This window comes from Pleurodeles waltl, chromosome 12, assembly GCF_031143425.1.
Source record: "Pleurodeles waltl isolate 20211129_DDA chromosome 12, aPleWal1.hap1.20221129, whole genome shotgun sequence".
NCBI lineage: Eukaryota > Metazoa > Chordata > Amphibia > Caudata > Salamandridae > Pleurodeles > Pleurodeles waltl.
This window is the reverse complement of record NC_090451.1, coordinates 501,289,823-501,306,442: the sequence shown is the minus strand read 5'-3', so window position 1 is coordinate 501,306,442 and position 16,620 is coordinate 501,289,823. Positions and strand designations below refer to the sequence as shown.

Below are 16,620 nucleotides of genomic sequence, written 5' to 3'. Positions count from 1 at the left end.
TCCTGGACAAAAAAATGTAAAATGTTGTCATGGTAATTAGGCAAAGAGAATATTTCAGAAGCACACGTCGAAAACCCGGCCTTGGTTCAAGAGAAAATATGACATCTTAATTCCAAGAAAAGGTATTTCAGGAGGACTCATAGTGTGTTTCTGTACAGAACGAGATTTCTACTATTAATTCTTTTTAACCATTTGAATTCTCCTTACTCTTCTTTTAAGAAAGTTAAGGAACTTAAGGAACATTTTCTCACCTCACCAATAAATAGAACAGGAACTATTTCTGTAATGTTTAGAGAGCTGGTCTATCAGGCAGCATTCGCATTAGAATCATAATTGGATAGACAGTCCTCTGGACCTAAGCTCACAACCTTCCCTTGAGGTACAAGATCAGTCTTTCTTGTGTTACTGCTGAAGGGAATCCCAGCAAGGAAGCCCCTGATCAAGGAGATAGCCAGGAGCATCTTCCTGTAGAGCTACTGACATTCCACCAGTGACGGGCTTGACACAAGTTTCATGTGGAACAAGCGACCTCAGCACCAAGGCACCTTGAACACCTAAAGCTCACAGCCCTACCTTGAGTTAGAAGATCAGTCTTTCTTGTGTTACTGCTGAAGGGAATCCCAGCAAGGAAGCCCCTGTTCAAGGAGGTAGCCAGATGTAGATTCCTGTAGAGCTGGTGAGTGTCCACCAGCGACAGGGCTCGACACAAGGTTCCAGCACTAAGAACCTTTCATGTAGAACAAGCGACCTCAGCACCAAGGGGTCTTGAACGCACAGTGGTTTGCTTTCTTTGTTCAAGCAAATGGAAATGTCTAAATGGTTGGGGAACCCAAATCTTCCCTTGTCAATCAAAACGATCGAGTAGAAGAGTGGTACTGAACATGGCGATCTGGAATCATCATTTTATTCTCTCAGAGCATGTGAGCCCTGATCAAGTGTTTTTTTTCGTGAGCAGCAGCATAATGCCAAAAACAGCTGTGTTGTTTTGCACCACAAGGATGGGTGCATCTATAAAACATGTCTCTTCTGGTGAAAGGTCTCACTGTACATCTTAGGGTGTCCCATATATTCGATAAGCTTATGGAGACTCTGACAACCTGGTGATCGTATGCACACCACTTCCTGTTCAGACATATTCAGTTACCCTCACGGAGAACAAGCACTAACAAAGGTGACTGGCTCTGCCAGTGCCTTTTGTTCATGCTACAGAGCATCTGCAAAAATGTGAATGAACTAAAGGAGCATAAAAAGGTTCATGGCATGGCTGCATCTTTTTGTAGGCTATGTCACATAATGATGTTGCTTGCACATGCATCACGATGCATACATGTGACCAGGACACCATACATTTTATTTATCCATCCGAGATGGATTCGAAAATAAAAAAAATATTAAGAAAATGAAGTAGCATGAAGGAGCTTTTATTTAGAACATGGAAGGACTAGCAAAAAAGATAACATTTTAAAAAGCACTATGTGGGCAATGGGGGCAAGAGAGGAACAGGTTGGGTTTTGGTAGCTGGTGTAGTGGAATGGAAGGAAAAGAAGAATATGAGAGAGGAAGCAACATGGAGGGCTGGGGGAGTCATGCACGAGATAAAGGACAGCATAGGTTGAAGCAAAAAAGCGCACCGGTGAGGGCAACCGGAGTGCGAGGAGAGAGAAATGCACAGAGAGCAACATGGAGAGCAGCAAGGAAAGAAACTCAAGGACGAGAGAGAGCAAAATGGAACGAGTGGAGATGGAGAGGAGCACACAAGGAACGCAGCTGGAAAACACATGAACTCTGAAGGAGTGCATAAGCAAAAATAAAAAAAGTAGTTTGCTAAAAGTGAGCAATAGTGGGACACAAGTAAAGAGACTTGACTCCAATGGAGGGACGAACACAAGATGGACAAGGCAAGCCATTGAATAACAAACAAGCAAATGAGATAACAATGAAGCCAACCAATGGTAAGCAAATGGTGGGTTTTAAGGCAACTATAAGTTATCGGAAAGCTGACAATTGCCTTTTCGCAAAAAGATAGCTTGCGCTGTCTGGTAGGCCTAAACATAAGTGTTGATGTGTACACATAGGCTTGCTGCTGGTTAACACTGCCCAGTATAATGATTATGAGAAAGTGACTCACTGGCATTGTCTCGTAACACCCCGGAGAGGTGAATGGGCCTGATGGTAATGTATGACTTGTCCGAATGCCCTCAGCCAATCCAGGACCCTTTTCATTCGACCCTACTTATGATGATGAGAGAGTATCTAAGTCTATCTGCTGCCACAGATGCCAAAGTGTGTTTGGTTTGCTGTTAATTACTTTGCATTTCGTATTATTTTTGTTGTTACGTTTATCATGATGAAACAATAATGATACTGAAAAGGAGGTGTCACTATGGGCCAGCTGTATCATAGTACCGTTTAGCATTTCCTAAATGGCAAATTTTAAGAAATAGCTATTTGAGAAATGCAAAATGGTATGTAAGAAAATTGTGATTCCGTAATAGCAATTCCTTAAAATTTGCAATGGCTATTAGGGAATTACTATTAGGGAATGGGAAGGCCCATAGGTGCGAATGGTTTTACATTTCCTAATTTGTGAATTCCTTTAAGGAATTCGCAACTTAGGTAATGCAAATCCAAGGGTACTGGGGACCTAAGGCCCCCTTTGATGCACCCTCCAAACAAAAACGTGCGCATGTAAAGTGCACACATGCCCTAGGGGCATGTGTGTGCTACACTGCACTTTAAAAAATGTGTTTCAATGCATTTTTTTAAATTGACACGTTAACCACCAACTTGAAGTTGATGTTAATTGCATTTCCTAAATGCCCAGTTTGCATTTAGGAAATGTGTGATACATGTGCATGGGTAATCGCAAATAGGTATTCCCTCTTTGCGATTTCCTATTCAGAGAATTGCAGTTTGCGATTCGGAAAAGTCAATCACAATTTTAGGGAATTGTTTTTTTAGTGATTCCTTCAAATGGCACTGCGAATACCTTTCAGAAACCGTGAAAGGCTATTTTGCGTTCACAAGGTGGAATTTTGCGATTCGCCCCGTTTGCAAATGCAAAATTGTTTTATCATCTAGCCCCATATCTCTTTTAATAAAGGATTAGTGGATGTGGAAGAAGCATTTCAGAGAAATCAATGATCATATGTGGTCTGAGGGAGCTTACATGACCTCTTTCATTGAGGGTTGAGTGGGTGGGTGGATCAAGGTGCTCCCAGGGATATCAGTTTTAAAATGTTCTAATAGCTTAATCAAACAAAAGGCACGGCAAAATGCAAGAACAGGAATATCAAGATAAAACCAGCAGACAAATGTGGGCCGCTGTGATCCAGAATACAGAGAAGTTACTGGGCAATAAATTATAGCAACTTACCCGGTAACCCACTGGTTAAAATACAGAGAGACATACACAGTCTGACAGACATCAGATTAAATCTAGGCTGCAATGATGAGAAGGAGCACAGATTTCTTACCACCACACACCCCTGCATTCTGGTAACCTTTACATTACCTAAGATAGATAAGGACTTCTACAACCCACCAGGAAGGCCTACTGCATTGGAATGTGGATCAGCTTTGGAAGTCGCATTTAGCTATTTAGATGATTTTTTTTTCCTTCAAACCTTATGATCCTACCATTAAATCATATATAAGGACAGCATGGATTTTATTAATTCAGTAGAGGGCATCTCTTTCAATGCAAGCACAAACATGCTTACGACCTACTATGTTGAATCAATATTTACAAATATTCCACAAGATGCAGCTTTACAAACGATCAGTCACTGACATCCAGCATAAAAGACCAACGTACTTTGATCGAATTCAATGTCCAACTTGCTAAGATAACATTGAAACAGAACTATTTCATGTTTAAAAATGATTTCTTTCTGCAGGTAAAAGGGGTAGGTTTGGGGGGGTGCTTTGTGCTGGATATAGCCAAACTCTTTGTGGCAGAATTTGAGGAACATTCTATATATGGGCAAGACAATCCATTTTTGAATGAAATAAGAATGTGGTGTCGCTATATACTTGACATGCTTATGGTGTGGCACAGACAAGTGGAAAGTTCACATATAATCAGAGCAATAGTGAGATCAATTATCTAAAAACACGAAGAGGGGAAACTATACACAACACTGTATCGTAAACCCATAGACACAAACTCACTGTTATTGTATAAGAGTTATTTTTCTGGAACACTTAGAGATAGCTTGTCCTTTGGACAGTTTTTAAGGCTCTGCAGAAGTTTCAGGAACAAGGAGGAGTAATTTTAGATGGCTACACTTTTGACACTAAAACGTTTGGAAAGAAGTTATCCTAAAATAGCAGTTTGCATTGCATTCAAGAGAGCATGGTACTGCCCAAGAGAGTCTTTACTCACACCGAGGGAATATACATCTGAGACAGAACGGCTGGTCATGATGTTTATCTTCAATCCAGTGAGTTACCAGTTACAGAAGATAGTCAGAAGGCATTGGCACTCACTAGAGGATGTCACTAAACCTTATCCTCTTTTTGCTTTCGGGCGTAGTAAGGACATCAGGGACCATGTGGTGAGGGCACTTAGGAAACCAGTTAAAATTGAGAGCATCACACAACACTGGGGTCTAGCTCCAAAGGTTGGGCATTTCAGGTTGAAGATTGTCAGGTATGTAAGTTAACTTTTGAAAGAGATGAGAGTAACAAATTATACAAACTAACAGCACATTCTAACTGTAATACAAGAATTGTTATTCATGCAATTATGTGTCCATGCAATAGGTTGTATATAGGACAGCCGACGCAAATGAATAACCTACACATAAGCCAACATCGCAGCAGCGTCCTGTGCAAAATAGAGGTAGCACCTCTTGTAAAACATTACCTTGATTTTGGACATGATGTTGAGGAAGTCAGATGGCAGGTGGTGGAGGTTATCAAATTAAATTCTCTAGGAGGGAATATCAACACATTGCTAACATAGACAGATTGTCGCTGGATAGACTGCCTCAAAACAACTGAACTGGGATTTAATGAAGAAGATGAATTGAGGAATAAATCTTTATTAACACGCTCTTTGGGGATATTCATTGATACACCAACTGTCTTACACAGAGACGTGATCAACAGCTATGTGGTAGGAGGTGTCACCATTTTACTACGGGTGTCAATGACCAGATGTTTTGATATGTTGGCATGCATATTGAGACTGCTATTTATAGATTTTTCAGGAATATGAGCATGACACACATTTGTGATTATCTCATCGGTATTAGCCTACATCGTTTTTGGTCCCCTGTGAATTTTTAGACCTCTTGAAGATCAAGGAAAGACTATCTCTCTAATCGGGGAACACACTCCTACTAAGACCCACTCATTGTGACACACTGTATGCAGCATGTGTTCAGAAACCTTGTTTCCTTTCCTACATCCAATATGGCTGCTTTAATCAGTGGCTTATTGTGTCACAAGATAATTACACATACGGGAGCGGAGAGGCATGGGTGAATCTTCCTGTTGATCTGGACAGCTGCATACAGACGGTCCAGATTTGACCCTGAGCGTGCATGGGTTTTCAATCACACCGCTGATGAGTGGATATGGTTTCTGAATGGTGAAGGAACGCATGTTTTCAGGGGCACCTTTTGTTGTCCCTTCATGGTTGAGTTCATAACCCTTGACATGTAGTGTAGTCTCATTTACGTACACAGTAAACATCCTTAGTGTCCACTTTGGTGATATGGGCACGCATAAACCAGCAAAAGGCAACAGCATAGTATTCATTCTGTGTGCCTATTATACAGAAGTGGATACTACAGTGCCAATGGTGTGTATATACACAGAAGATAGGTTTGACCTACCCTCCATTCACTTGAAGTCACAAGGTTAATTTTGGACTGATGTACTGTTGTGTAGCTAATAACACCCCGTTTGTTTAGCTGATTGATACACGTACCTGTAAATATGGATGGTTGGGCACTCTGTAATTCTCGTCTCTGCACATTGGGCATTCTTTCACCATTTTTATCAACACATGGTGTGGATGGTTCCATTTGTTCCGTTATCTTCATTATTCATATTTAAGAAATGCTTTCTTTGCCAAGTAAAATGGATCTACTTTTTCTGAATGCTTTATTTTTGTCAAAATGGCTTCTGGCCTTGGCCGCTCCACTGAGTTGGGTGGTAGAATGCTTCAGAGTGGCTGATTTCATGTCTTGGCCACAGATTGGGTGAAAGATCCTGCTATGGTTGTCTCACATTTTATGTATTCTACAAACACGCAGCTTCAGAATACAGTTGGCCCCTTTTATTTTTATGGTGAATTATCCAAAAGGTTTTTTTCTAATATTTTAATCACCAGTCCAGATAAAGATACTTCATAAAAATGAGAACTCATAATTTTCTGTTCCTATCGTTTTCACCTGCAAGATTTTCAAAATCACAACCATCACAAAATATCAGCCAACTACAGTTTGAGATCAATGTGTTAATGAAAATACAGTACAAATGTCATTTCTGGGCGTGGTAATATCACGGAGCACAGAAGAAATAATTAGCGCGAACTATGGAGTCGCTCTTAATGACATTACTGACAGCATTACATGGTGGCTATCCCTACCCCTATCACTAGCTGGCCGTGTTGCAATGATGAAGATGATAATCCTGCCCAAATGTTTATACCTCTTTTTAAATATACCAGCACCATTAAAATGGGTGTTTTTTCAGCTCCTCAAAACCCAGATGGTAGGGTTTGCTTGGGTAGGTAAACAACCCCGTATAAAACGGGACATCCTCACTTTTCCCTTCTCTAAAGGTGGATTTGAAGCACCTGACCTGGAGGTATATTACTTATGTGCACAGGCACAGCATGCGAACCACTGGTACCACCCTACTCAATGAATGCCCCACCTAGCTATCGAACATGGTTACATGGCCCCAATCCTTCCATCCCTCTTTCTGGGGTCCCTGACTTCATCCACCACCGGGGCAGATTCCACAGTGGCATGCACATCCAAATCATGGCACTCTATAGCTCGTTTGGTCAACAAGCCTTGATTGTACTCGCCACTCATTTCACTACCCTATCACCCTCTGCTCCCCATCACACAAAGGCATATGTTGATGGTTTCTACAGGCCAGAAAAATAACACTTTGCAGAGATCTGTAGTTAATGGACAATTCAAGGCGCAAGAAACCTTTTTCGATGGGAAGGGCCTGACAATTCTAGAGTTGTTACTATACGTCAGACTAAAACATAATGTGCAAGAGGTGACACCCGCCATCCAACAAAAACCACCCACTTTAGACACACTACATGCAATACTTCAGGCAGAGACAACGCACCACCTAGTCACTCGCTTATATCAACCAGTACAACTGGAAGCCCCCGCTGCCATGACACGTGCAAGGAAGGAGTGGGAAGTGGAGATAGGTCTAACCATCACTGACGCACAGTTGCACCGCTGCTGCATCCAAACAGGCAAGATCACTTCTAGAAGCAGGCTTCGCAGAATACAGTACAAATTCCTACACTGTATATACTACACACCAGCCAAATTACACTGCTTCCTCCTGCATCCCAATAATTGCCATAGATGTGGAGCAGCAGGAGCAGAATTGCTAAACCTTGCATGGCCTTGCAGAGCTATATATTGTTACTAGGAGCAAATCTCTGCAGCTCTGGCAATCATGGTGGTGACCCTGCTCATAGCCTTACTGGGATATGCCGACGAGATGGAAGCTACCTTCAAGTGATTTATGGCATAGGCTCTACTGCTGGCTAAACGCAGGGTGGCTTGTCAATGGGTCAGAGGAAGAACTACGAAATTTAAAGAATGGCTCACTGATCGTATATATTGTAAAGACCAATTGCCTATATATGCTGAATTGCTCCCCCCTAGCTCCAGACCGAGAGATATTTGGGGACCACTAACTAATTATCTGCTACAACAGACATCAGACGCAACAGACGGAGATATACCTGAATATCTCAACTCCATGCCTGAATAATATCGCAGAGCTCTATATCAGTATATGACCCCCCCCAGGCACAACTCTGTGGTCAAAGACATAACAGACAATGCAACATGCCAAAAAAACTGCACTTAACTCTGCCCCGCACCTTAAACATGAATCAAGAAAACATTCGTGATACAACGTCTAGAGCTACAGACATCATCCAGAAATGCACCTCCCGCTCAGCTGTGTAGGGAAATCAGTCCTGGTTTGCTATTGATTAGCTGGTCGGGGAGCTTGATTGTTATGTGTATGCTAATGTTCTAATGAGTGATGCTAAATCTTACGTTCTAAGACATTGTTCTTTCTTGTAAATCTATTAAACAATTTTTTTTTTTTAAACAAATGTAATTTCTTGTGCAAGCCATCATTTACAAAACATCAGATTAGCACAGCGGTTTCAAAAAACATAAAATAATTTGGATAATGGCATACTGAGTTTTTGCGGAAGTTAGAAGGTCATCAAGTTTAGCAAACCATGAATACACACAAGCCAAGAAAAAGTCCACAGTTTTTTGGGATGAGACACTTTGATTGGATTTTTAAAAAAATGAAAGCACCCAGAACAAATGCATGTCTGAATGTAGAAACCTGATGATGACTTGCCTCATTATTCTTTACTGTGTGAGCATGTAATGTTTCTTGCAAATGTGTTAAATGCCAAAAATGTGTTATTTACCGCATGTTGTAAATACTGCACTTGATAAACATCACATGCACCAGATATTAGGAAGTGCCCATTTTCAGGCTTTGGAAGTTAATCCCCAAAGAGTGTGCAGGCATTCATTTGGTGTGGGCCAAGGACCTTGAAACAAGACAAACAGAATCCAATGCCATCCTCTGATACCACGGAGGTATCACAAGCAGAAACCTGACAAACGTGGCAGCATTTCGCTTAAGTGCCTAGAATCATGGACCCAGGCAGGGAAAGGAAGTACAAGTTCATGGATCCTGAGCTGGAAGTCCTGGCAAAGGAGGTGGTAAGTACAAGTTCATGGATCCTGAGCTGGAGGTGCTGACAAAGGAGGTGGTCAGACCCCATGGCCATCTAACGCACCATCTCATGCTGAAGATGCCACCAAAACAACCAAAAACATGCATGTAGAAGGAGATAATGGTCAAAACCTGCTCTGTATCATTGTATCTACATGATGTTGAGAACATTAAAATCAGATTTCAAACCTTGGAATGCTAGGCACTTAAGTGAATTGCCAAGCTCTAAAGTATGGCAACTGGTGATAGTTATCTACCTCAGCTCTACCTCAAGCCATGGGAAGAAAGAATTAAGACCATCCCCAACATGTACAGACGGGAAGACATGTAAGAAGGTCTCAAGGGTATAAGAACCAAAGGTTAGAGATATGAGAGTTTCTATGGAAGTAAATGTGGCTGTTAAAAAATGGACGTGGCTGAGAATCATTATCATAGTTAAGAGTGACTGATGTCATTTGTTACACATATTCACATTGACACATGTATGTGATGTCGCTGTGGCTAACAACTCTCTAATGGTACTGCTGATGTATTGATATTGGACTATTACAATCATTATGCATTGTAATTTTTTATAATGGAGGTTCAAGATTCTCACGCACGCCTACAAGGCCTTTCACATTCAAGGGCTGGCCTACATCAACCACCGACTGAACTTCCATCAACCCCCCAGACACCTGCACTCCTCCTCACTAACCCTCACACACACACTGAATCTGTTGCAGCCACAGTGGTGGCCAATCCTTCATCTACATTGCTGCCAAGACCAGGAATGACCAGCCTCTCCAGCTGTGAACAGCACTCTCCCTTACGGACTTCAGAAAGAAGCTCAAGACCTGGCTCTTCGATGGAGACCTCGAAACCCAGCACCCAGATCCACCCAGGGGTGACAGTGCTGCGCTCTACAAATACTGATTGATTGAGTGATTGATTGATGGTGAGGGGTTGAATTGTCTGCCCAGTGCATTGAAGGTGATGTGTCACGACAGTATGACTAATGTTGTGTCTCCTCAGGATCATGGCATCGTGGTTTGAGTCAGAGCACTTCAGAAGTTCAGTATACATAGATTCACATCACAGAGTATATATATATATATAGATGATGTGCTTCATTTTATGATTTCAGCACACTTGTTCCTGTCTGCGTGAAGCCACCAGGTGTACATGAGTGCACTCAATTCAAGCTATGATGTCAGGAAATCCTGCTGTAGTATAAATGTTTGCTTTTCTGGCATTGCTGGCATAAGCTGCCTTGGTGTCCAAAGGGAAGTAAGTTCATATGCTGCTCACTCACTCTCTGCAAAAGCAAAAATCAATTAGCAATTGCTAGAGATTGACTAAGAAATGTCATGCACCAATTCTGTATCTGATGTTTGTTGCAAAGAATTCTAGACCTGCTAGCATTTTCAGGAAGGGGGTGACAGTGAATCCCTTTGTTGAATGCAAGCGTATCCTAGTGCTGAAATTATGTTTTGTGTGGTGCCCAAATAGAGCTTGCATATCGTCTAGAGCTCAAGCTGACTCATGTTTACGGGTTTCAGCCATTTGTTAATTTGTCTTGTCCTCATCTTGTGTTGCTATGCCATTTGAGGTCATTGATTAGTGGTCTGGTTTCCATTCTCCTGCTCCATGGTTTATTGTAGCAGAGCTTGGATCTGGCATAGCATGATATAGTGGGCTAACAGTGCCGCATTTATGGTGGTGTACAGTGGAATGGAAATGTAAGTTGCTGCAATCAACCTGTGAGAGGTTCTCCCGACCATGGTATTTTTTTTTTGTTTTAGCCCTGTGGGCAGGTGTGTGTGAAATTTTATTTTTTCTCATCAAACAGTACATGTGCTGTTTTTTTGTTTTGCATTATTGTGTTGCTCTTAGTTGATTTTACTGTGTTTCTTTCATTTCCTAAACTTTCATGAATGTTTACTCCCTGCTTTTGGCTGGAGATATTTTAAGGTTGTATTGTGCACTGCTTTTCAATGGCCTCTCATACTTGTAAGTGTGTGTTATTCATCACATATATTATTTTTCGCATGTGGTAAATATCACATGTGGTAAATAGCACACGATTTAAATAGAGCATGCAGACCACAGACATGATGTATTTAGCGCATGTTCTAAATATCACATATGGTTTTTAACTCATGATCAGCTGATTTGGTAAATTCATGCTCAATTTACCGTGACATTGAGTAATTACCTAACCCATAAACAGGGCTTAGGATGGAAATAGAACCCAGACAAAAGAAAGCCAACATAGGATTCAGCCAGTAAGCTCACAATGTTTATCAAATATTGCATCAGAAATAAAATCATCCACAGAAAGCTTGAGATCTATCAAGGCTTTGGCAATCGACTCTGTTTGGTCAGTGTGCTTTTAATGGGAAAGTTAGCCCCAAAATTACAAGTACGGGCAAACTCATTTATTCAAACTTCGATGTGGCGGCAAAGTGAAATTTTTTATTTGCTTACTTCTCATTGACACAAGGGAAGAAAATTGTGTGTCAGAGCAGTGTGTGATCCCTTGCTTATGACACACTGGGAGATGGCCAATTCTGGCCTTGTCCTATAACACTGCAGAAGACATTCTGAAATGCATCGACTTTCTGCAGATCGGATCACAGTATTAAATACATCACTATGTCGACCACGCAGTCCTCTATGGTTTAACATGTTACCTTTTGGTGCCCCACAGTGGAGTATGAGGCGCCTTAAAAAATACTAAAATACAATGTACTGTTATACGCACCAGGATTTAAAAGTACACAAGTAGTCAGGCTTCAGACACTCATGTTCACCTGAAAAGCACATCTTGCATCACTCCAACATCTGCAACATATTGCTCAAGCTGGATCTATCCATATTTTTAGTTATCATTTATCTTTAATGTTATGCTTCCCTTGTGTGCTTTGATCTGTTCTTCCCACCACTTTTTTCTTGCAGTTTCTTGTTTTATGTCATAAGCTCTTTCTTGGTCTCTAGTGTAATTCCCTTCTGAAGCTTTTCCCTCTTACTGTCTATTTCACTTCATCTGAGCTTACTTCTCATGCCTACACTCTTTGCGCTTTTTGTACCTTTTAAATAATTCTGTCTCACTTTCTTCTGGATGAAAGGTCAGTACAGACTTTCGACTTTCCTTCTTTTATCTAGGGTCGGACTGAGAGCCCAAAGCCGCCCTGGCAAATTTTGTCAGACCAGGCCCCATTGGATGCAAAGCGAACAAGCTTGAACGCTGCAATTGGACCAGGTCCCCCCACCCCACCCAAGTAAATGTGGGGAAAAAATGGCAAAAAGGTGCATTCCAGAACATATTTTTCACTATATATTCAATTGTATTCATTTTGAAGCATAGTAATTGATGACCTTACTGAGCAGCAGTACATGGAAATCTTTACTGGGGCTCTTCAGTGATTCCTTCACCATCAACCTCTAACAGTTCCTCTCATCTCTCCATAGCCACTTTCTCACATGTATTTCATTTGTGTTGTAGCACCTCACTTACCAGTGTAGGGTGTTGGAGCACTTTACATCACACTCACACATACAGAGACACTGAATTATACATGTGTAAATCAGTGTATAGAAAATGTTGACAAAGGGATCTACAAGGTGTAGGAGTCACATGTCATCCGTCGGCATCTTTAAGGGTGCTTGTTCTGGGAAGGCATAAATTCAGGATTCTGAATGTATTGGAGTGGTTAGTGTTGACTTTACTAATAACACTTTGGGCCTCATTACGACCCTGGCGGTCATAATCCGCCAGGGTGGAGGCCGGAGGTAGCACCGCCAACAGGCTGGCGGTGCTACATCAGGTATTCCGACCGCAGCTGTGAAGCCGCGGTCGCCCAGCCGGGTCCGGCGGTTTCCCGCCGGATTTCCCCCGGCTGGGGGAATCCTCCATGGCAGCGCTGCATGCAGCGCCGCCATGGGGATTCCGACCCCCTTCCCGCCAGCCTGTTCCTGGCGGTTTACTCCGCCAGGAAGAGGCTGGCGGGAACGGGTGTCGCGGGGCCCATGGGGGCCCCTGCACTGCCCATGCCACTGGCATGGGCAGTGCAGGGGCCCCCTAAGAGGGCCCCATTAAGATTTTCAGTGTCTGCTTGGCAGACACTGAAAATCGCGACGGGTGCAACTGCACCCGTCGCACCCCAGCAAATCCGCCGGATCCATTCGGAGCCGGCTTCATCTTTGCTGGGGCTTTCCCGCTGGGCCGGCGGGTGATCTTTTGAAGATCGCCCGCCGGCCCAGCGGGAAAGTTAGAATGGTCCCCGCGGTCATTTGACCGCGGGGCGGTGTTTGGGCGGTTTCCACCCGGCGGGCAGCGCCCGCCGCCCACCGGGGTCGGAATGACCCCCTTTATTTCTACCCAAACCCTTTTTTAGCAAAATTAGGATAATTAAAGACTGGCAAAAACATAAAATTCTCACCTGTACCACGCAGTTTTCAGGGAGCTCTTTGATGGCAGCTCATAGCTCACTCTGCTAGGTTATGATTGAAACTTATGAACTGCACAGTAACAACTGGAGCTTTGTGACAAAAGCAGTATCCCACTGAGCTATGCACATAAAATACTTTTTTGTGATCCGCATAGTACACTTTCTTCGCAGCAGACTAGAGTTATCTTGGCACTTTTATTGCTGCCTGAAAACTCGGATATACAAGGAGCTCTGCAGTACTTTTCAAACCCCTCACTGCTACAACTAGCCCCCCGTAAGTAAAGTGCCCCCCTACTCTTCCAGCCTCCCAGGAACGCCCAATGCCCGGTCCAGCCAGTCTGGCCTTGCTTTTATCTTCGTTATAATAAAAAAGTCGTCATACTCTCTTTTTTACGATGTCCGCTTCTATAGGTGTTTCGCTCCCCAACCTCACCGTCCTTTACTTACTAATCAGAAATGCAATGTTATGTAATGCAGAATGTGTTTTTTTTTTTTTAAAACAGATGTGCTAAGTATATGTCTAGATCCCTGAATTCATTGAAAATAGTACTTCCGTTGCCCGTCAGTTTCAAGCACGGTCACGTGCGCCCTGCAGTAGCCACAGGCAGTACAATTCAGGCTCGAATGGTCGTGGAGTTGTAAATGTATGTTCTATGTGACGTGTTGGGGTTAATGAGTATGCGCTGCTAAAAGTAACACATCTAGTCGGTACAGAGCGACTAATGGGTCCAGTGTTCTGGGGCACGATGGCCGAGGTTCCAGCACTTTCCGTGACCTCGGGCTAGACTCCTAATTTCCATGTGCATCAAGTTACCCAGCAGTTACTGGATTATCGTAATGTGATAAAGCCAATTATAACAGTGCTCTTCCGCTTCATCAGACATTATCCAGTCCAGCCCAGAAGCCTAAACTCGTCACTCACAGGCACGTGCATGCGCAGTGGTCTTTGCTCTTTATGAGGCAAAAGGAAGACTAACAGAAATAAGCTCCTCTTGCCAGAACCCATATGAAATAATTTGAACTGGGATCACCTTTTACTGTGAATGTCATCTCTGGAAAGGGAAGTGTCAGAATTTCTAGCAATGTTAGGATCTTTGAAAAGCATCGATATTATGGTTATTTTTTAGTGCAGTTTATCTTTCCCTACTCATGATGATCAGGGGCAGCTCCTCCTTAAGGATGGAGGAGCGTCGCCCCCAGCCAGCAGAGGCAGCTGCAAATCCTTTAAAAGAAAAGGATAATAAACTTTGTTTATTATCCTTTTCTGTTAAAGGGGCAGGGCCACAGGCTGTGACGTGCACTGAGGGCGAGTGCTCTGCACCCCCCTCAGAGGGCAGAGTGCACGTCTCGGGCCGGCCAAACATAGATGCGCAGTGAGCTCTCTGCAGCCCTGGCTGGCCGCTCCCAGCCAATCCCGACGCTGCTTTGAGCAGCGTCAGGATTGGCCGCAGGGCTGGCTGGGAGCCTGTGCCTGCGTGCAGCCAGCAGGCAGGGAAGAGGAGCGCGTCGTGGGATGGCATGGAAAAGGAAAGTGGAGTTTTTTTCAAATTTAATTTATTGTAACGTTTATTACCCCCCTCCCTTACCCCGCGCGCCGCCCTACCCCTTTCATAGCTCGCAAGCCGCTCCTGATGATGATACATTTTGTACTCAGAGGGTCAGATGATGAAGAGGAGTGCAATTCCAGCTGATTCCCGTGCAATCCATTTCTATCTCTGTCTGATTAACACCTCCCATCTTGGTACAAGTCGAGGATTCACTTTTTTCTTGCATACCATTGGTTGGCTTTGTCACTCTAATTTGCTCACTGTATATTTGTTGGCTTATGTGGTATACCTTCCTCTTCTTGCGTTTGCCCCTCCCCTGGAGCATGGTGTCATTACTTGAGTCCTTCCAATGCTTACGTTTCAGGCATTCTTTTTTTCGCTTTGGTTAAGCACTCTATGAAAGTGCATGTGTTTCCGGCTGTCTGTATGTGTATGTCTATATTGGTATTTATAGAGCGTGAACATAGCTAGGAAGCAACAAAGCACTGTACATTACTTGGGCCTTTGGAGATAATCTTCAAACCCATGTACATTAAGTGGGAATCATGCAAGTATATTACACACACTAAAAAAATTTAAGCACAGGGACATTGAGCTATTTACTCAGAATCACACAATGTTGAGCCAAACACTGAGGCCAGTATTCATACCTAGATTCCCAGGAACCTTCTAAAGTAAGCAGCTTGAAACACTAAGCCACATCTCACTTGTTTACTTCACTTCCTCCATCTGCTGAACTCCTTGTTGCTTTCTCTCACCTGTGTGCCTCTCTCCCATCTCGCTCTTGTGCCCTCTTCCCTCTTGCTATGCTTTCTGGGCCTGTGTGCCTCTTCAAACCCCACCCCACATTGCTCTCTCATGCCTGTGTGCTTCTTTTCCCAGTGTGCTCTATGTTGCTCTCTCTCACCAGTATTGTGAACTTCTCCCCCTCCCTCTGTGTTACTTCCCCCACCCTCCTCCGTGTTGCTTACTGCCCTACCTCCCTGTTCCTTTTACACCCCACTCTCCATTCTGCTTATCCTCCAGCTCTCTGTGTTGTTTCTCCCACCGCTTTGGCAAAATAAACACTTTTACGCTATTGTTTTATTTATTCACTGATCCCAATCGGATTGGTAAATAAAAAGAAAAAAACACCCGTCTCATTTTGTAGGTGCAAAAATTAATGGTCACTCAGTGGACAGATACAGCACTCTGAATATCTGGACCAGACGTTCACAGACCACAGCCCGCTCCTGATCCAAATGACAAATCGTGGAGCCCTGGCCCCCCATACAAACTTGGTGTTTGCAGTCAGACATGCTGACCTCAACACTGGCGGAATACTGTTCCCTTAACTCTGGGACAACCACTCAGAGTGGGGGGGGGGGGATGCCCTCATGGTAGTGATGCAGGGACATTGTATGGGCCAAGCAGTGGGTATCAAGCAAGATCTGGAGCGAGATCTCCGCCTCTTTGGGGATGCGTTGCTTGACCTCGATAATGCACAGGGTACGGACCCCACAGCCTTACCACGGTTGCTGGAAATCCACAAAAAGTTCGATGTGGTTCTTGAACGACTTAGGTGCCACAACCACACGAGGTACATGAACAGGGTGCATGAGGAGGAGGGCAAGGCAGGAAGCCTGCTGCATGGAAAGTTCGTCCAC

At 43.4% G+C, this 16,620-nt stretch overlaps 1 protein-coding gene across 1 annotated transcript in view; it reads right to left on the bottom strand.

Annotated features, from left to right (window-relative positions):
* The window catches only part of SMPD3 (sphingomyelin phosphodiesterase 3), a 1,015,604-nt gene that overhangs the window by 895,629 nt on the left and 103,355 nt on the right, over positions 1–16,620 (bottom strand). The gene's annotated exons all lie outside the window — the stretch shown is intronic.